The sequence below is a fragment of the Austrofundulus limnaeus genome, unplaced genomic scaffold, assembly GCF_001266775.1.
Source record: "Austrofundulus limnaeus strain Quisiro unplaced genomic scaffold, Austrofundulus_limnaeus-1.0 Scaffold349, whole genome shotgun sequence".
NCBI classification, from domain to species: Eukaryota; Metazoa; Chordata; class Actinopteri; order Cyprinodontiformes; family Rivulidae; genus Austrofundulus; species Austrofundulus limnaeus.
The window spans coordinates 454,003-459,566 of record NW_013952751.1 but is presented as its reverse complement, the minus strand read 5'-3'; the positions used below and the strand labels follow the sequence as shown (position 1 = coordinate 459,566).

Here is a 5,564-nt window from a genome sequence, read left to right as displayed (position 1 = left end):
ACCTACAGACTCTGCAGCATGCAGAGAGGACAGGCAGCAGCGAAGCAAACTCAGCAGCCAGGTTCATATTTTAGACCAACACTCACGATAAAACACTCAGCTCAAATGAACTGCACTCGAAAATATTCAGTCTTCGATGACACGCAATCTCTCTCACACACACATACACACAAGTGCTGCGTCCTAGTGATGAAGTGCATCTGTGTTTATGTCCTCCGGCACAGAGTCAGAAAGTCTGAACAGCTGAACTGACTCCACGGATGCTGTTGCTGTGCTTCAGACCTGTTGCTAGGCTCTGGCCCTGACTAAAYGAGGTGAAAATGTGGGCTGATCATATTTTTGTGTTTTCAGTTGTTTCCTAATGTCTACTTCAGATGAATAACACTCATAAAAACAGAACTGATTGGGCAACACGTGAATCAGTATAAATCCGACGCAGCCTACAGGTAACATCACTGCAGGTAGTGGAGCCACTTTATTTGTTTTAAAAAAGATCTGATGAGCACTTTAAACTTTAGAGTGGTTTCAATCAATAGTGCTGGAGATTCTCTGAAGTCCCTTTAATGCTTCATTTTGAACACTGGCAGCTTTGTCTCTTATGTACAGTCCATTCCTTGTATTAGACCATTTTTTTAAAGACTTTGCACCCACTTAACGCTGCTCCTAAACTCAAAGGGAATGTTGAGCCTGTACATAACAGACAACTGAGCAAAGAAACCATTTAGTCAGTTACTGCAGCAAAAAAACTATTTCCRTATCTTCCCCCAGCGAGGTGATTTCCAAACAGCTTTGTTCATTCAGTCATGTTRGGTCATAACTACTGCAGCACACTGAACCACTGCAGGAGGTCTGAGAGCAAGCCGTTCAACAATCCAGTGAGCCTTTGAAGGATTGAGGTTGTTGGAATTTTTAACGTATTAAATGGATTTCTAGCTAGTTAATAAAGCAAGTCTGTTCTGCAGTTTTCAGCATTGTTGTTGCAAAAAGTGTTTTAATTTTGAACACTAATTGTCACAAAATCACTGCAGCAAAGAATAAAATCTTGTGTTTTTATTTTATTTTTACTGATAACATGTTCAACATTTGCAAACTCATGGTCCACAGGCCAAGTGTGGCCCAACAATATTTTATGTGGCCCAAAGAACTTCAAATGGCAGCATCTCACCACTAGGTGGAGGTGCACATGTTTTAAAATTAAGTGTCAGCAGGCAAAATTCACCATTTAAAATCTCCATTTCGCTGCATTTTTGTTGGTACATTTCGGGCCTTTCCCAATCGGTGGCTACACACTCGCCCTASTCCCTACTCACTCAGTTTGCGCGTTCACACGAAGGGTTGTCCAAATCAAGTCCTATCTGAAACCAATTAGGTACGAGGGCGAGTGGCTTATTAAGCCCTCCACAGCGAGTCTACATCCAGTGCAGACTTGAGCAGCAGGTGCAGCACCAAATAGTGGTCAACATGGAGCAYGGGACGTATAAATATAAGTTCTGCATATGTTTTGTACACATACAGTATTTACTAAGTAAACACCTCACCAACAAATACAATTTCCCATAAATCATGTTTAATTCAATTCAAACTTTATTAAAGACAGAACTCTGGTCCATATTAAAAAAAGAAGAACGGAAACATTTAAAAAGTAAAGAAAAAATAAATTATTAAAAAAATGTTAAAAGTGCAAATATTTTGATCAGTTATCACACAGTGTTTGTTACAAATACAGTCATATCTGAAAACTCTCTAAAATGTGGGCCTAATTAAATATTTTTCTTTGGTCCTATTAAAAAAAGCGTTTGTTCTCCTGCATTCAGTCGCTGCCAGAGGTTGGACTGTTACCATGGTGACGACAGCTTCCTGTTCCGGTGGTGTSAGGAGAGCTCGTCTCAAAAGAGGAGGGTGTGCAGTGCCATCAAAGAGACTCAGTTCAGCTGTGAGGGTGCTTCACAGCGAGTGTAGTTTGTAGGGAGTAGGGCGAGGGTGTAGCCACTGATTGGGAAAGGGCCTTCCAGTAGCCCAGTTGTAGTGGGAAGTGGAAATTTCCTACTTACAAATCATAAATTAAAATTGGGACGCGACTCCATTGTAAAGTTCTTGTCGACTGGGATAGTTCAAAATCCAAGAAGTAAAACTCTTATTTTTAATAGTTCTTCTGTATTTTTTCCACATTTAGTCAGTCATCCATGTAGACCAGGGGTATTCAATTAAAATTTTAATGGGTCCAATCAGAGAAAATTTCTTAAGACCAAGGTCCATAAGATTACTGTTTAAAGTTATATATATATTTAAGTAGCTCAGTAGTTGTTTCAACATCCACACAAATTGATTTGCACATAAAATTTAATTAATTCAGTCTAATTCAAATACTTTTTCAATATTTATTGTCGCGTAACAAAAAGATGAACATGAAATTCTAAAGTCTGATGTTTTATGTTCTCTTACTGAGTAAAAGTATAATGAACATGTCAAAATAAGAAACTAAATACATGACAACTGTACATGTTGATTTAGTACATTTGTTCAAAACTTTTATACTTTGTTTCATAATGGCATTAAACATTGCCATTTTTAATAAGTGTTGCATTTCTGAACATGTAAGTCACTGGTTTTGTTCCAGTGGCAAGTATAAAAAAATGACTCTGTCCATCCTGGATTAAATGCTCTATTTTCGCTGTCCTTTTTTTTTGATGCCATTATTTTTTTCCTGTTTTTTTTAATTGTATTTTTTGTTTTGTATTTGTTTTTGTTAACTCTCCAGTTTTTCTCCCCTTCTCCATCTCAACTAACAGTTTTCTCCATCCTTTCTCACCCGCCTGTATATTTCCTTCTCTATTTCTGTCCCCCCCACCTTCTCCATCCTTTCCTCTGTCTCCAACACTTGACCACTACTGTAAAGACTGCAAAACCTGTGCATGTAACTGGTTTATGCTGTGTTCAGACCGAACACGTTTTGCGCGTCAAAAATGTGTCCAATGACTCGAGTTGGACGCTTGTGCACTTTGAGGTCAGATACTCGTCAAAATCGCTCTATTCACACATCAAGGTGCACGTTGAGAGGAGCCTTCTTTGCCGGTCTCTGTACAATGACAGATGAAACTGAGAGAGTGGCATGGCTTTATTTACTGACAGCCAGAGGACGTTGTCGTTGGGCACCTTGGATTCACCAGATAATTCAGAGGAGTTCTGAGTTTGGTGAGTTTCACCACTCCAGGAGCTGTGTGCTGAGTGTTGCATTCAGCGCATTGTTTTGTCCTGAGCACAGTTTGACTGGGTTGCTGACTCCCATCGATGCCCATATCTTCTGCCAGGACATCAACTACAGGTGCTTGATTTCAGCTGGAGAGCTCCTGTCCATCTGTCTCAGTTTAGTGGGCATCATTCAGGAGATTATCCCGTCTGAAAATGTGCCACTACGTCACACATGGCTAAATGTGGCTGACACTCCATTTCTAACTGCTAAATTTCAGATTTTCCACCTCAAGTTTCTGCCTCTTTGGATGCGCTTCATGCATCAAATGCTTCAAAACAMACAGCAACACTTCTCAATGCCCCACCATAGATTTGTATGTAAACCCGATGCCCCGACACTCAAATCTCGTTAGATCTGAATGCAGCATTACACGTGCTCATTCAAGTTTTAAGTGGTGATCTCTGYTTTGACATTGGGTAAGGGTCCGCATGAGACGTCATTCCGGTCCGGATCCGGACCCAGGTCCGCCTATTGGTGACCCCTGACGTAGACCTTTTCAGTGTTTATGAGGACATGTTAAAACACAGTTTCTATGCAGAAAATACCAGGTAGAGCTCAGTTATTGTTTAACGGTGCTCGGTCGCTGTAATGAGAAAAGGAACGCGATGAYTCCTGTTTAGTAGAAGTTAAACACCAACACTGAGTTAATTACAACTGGACCACTATGATGCTCATTTGATGAAAATGAGTTTGACACTCCTGCACTAAGACATGCTTGTCCAAGCTGGGGTTTAGAGATTTCTGCTGCTGTTGTTTCTCCTTTAAACTAATAAAGAAACATTTAATTGGCAAGCTCTTCAGTAGATGAAAAGCAACAAAGTCTTAAAGTGAGGATTCAGATCTTTGAACACACTTTGATGTTAGCCCCACTTTCACCAGCTGTTATCAGTCTGGTCATAATAATTTCTTCTCCAAAGTTCTCCACAACGTAAATGTTTCAGAAAACTATTGGTTTTTTTAGAGCTGAACTATTCTTCAGTGGATTATCAACTGTAATCTTAATCTTTGGTACTTTGTGGCAAAAGGTGAACTCGCATTACAATGTTTTTCTCGTGAAATTTTTTTTTTACTTAAAGCATCATTATGAAAAAGTCTGTTTACCATTTATTTTTCTCTTTAGCTTTGTAAAGATTTTAACTAAGATCTGGACCTCTGTGTTTGTCTTTAAGAGTGTGAAACATTCTGCCACCTGAACAATTAAGTAGGTTCAACCCACCAAGCAACTAGAGCAGCAGCTCTGATAATTACACCATCTGTTTCTTCTTGTTTCAAGAACACATGTTCCCTACATCGTACTCGGCTGAAGCTGTCACTGTGGATAACAAGACCTTAAGATACTCCAATGACAAGTTTTAGAAAACAGAACAAAACCGTGGTTCAACACAGAAATTAACACACATTATTCTTCAATGGTTCTGTTGAGGATGCAGTCTGAAGAACTGAATGACTTCTGATCTGCTACTCCTTTTTATCTTCACCTTTCAAGCTCTTACAGCGGGAACTTTTCTTAGAATCGATATGCCATTTTTTAAAAATACCATTATTGGCCCGACAGTCTGCATTTCAAGGATTGTGAGAAAAATAAGAACTACAAGGTGAGATAAATAAAAGCTACGAGGGGAAAATGAACAAGTCTGGGGCCACCTGCAGAGAAACGGATCGAGCTGCTTTTAGTGCAGCTCAGTTCGTTGGGGAAGCAGAGAAATACTGATGGAGCGGTCCACTCAGAGGCCCTCTCACAATCAGCAGATCAATAAGCCTTCATCAAGTTTTCCTTAACATCCAGTTGATTGAAAATGGAGAGATGCTGTAAGTCTCTGACACATCTCTGCTTTTAATCTACAGATAAGAGCTTCGCCTTGTGGCAGCCTTCTTCATTCAAACGGAGCACAGAGATGCTGTCAATGCAGGAATCGAGCAGTTGATTCACGATGCTGGAGAGACGGGCTTTAAAACAGAAAGCAGTGAGAAGCTGGGAGGTTGTGAGACATGCTGGTCCAGGTCGATGCTGAAAGATGGAATRACTGGAGTCAAAAACAAAATATCCAAAAAGCTACATTTTTTACATGTACATCACAAGTTATAATAAGTCCAATACATAAATAAATGAAAGGATGAATAATCTAACAGAAAAAAACACCAAAAATACATATTTTATCTCTTTTTCTGTCAAGAATTTAAACTGATGTAAAGAATTTCTATTTAGGTCAATTTTTTTTTCTGCTTTCATCTCACGTCTTTAAACATGTTTGATAAATAATAAAACTGAATTTACACATGAACTCTTAAAAATGTTGCTACTGGAGGCCAAAAT

General features: G+C 39.3%; 1 long non-coding RNA gene across 1 annotated transcript in view; it reads right to left on the bottom strand.

Moving 5' to 3' along the window:
* Positions 1 to 2,729: 2,729 nt before the first annotated feature.
* Positions 2,730 to 5,564, bottom strand: part of LOC106527910 (uncharacterized) — a 45,728-nt gene continuing 42,893 nt past the window's right edge. Inside the window, exon 3 of the long non-coding RNA XR_001311439.1 lies at positions 2,730 to 5,258. This is a non-coding gene — a long non-coding RNA (uncharacterized LOC106527910). The remainder of the gene's footprint in view (positions 5,259 to 5,564) is intronic.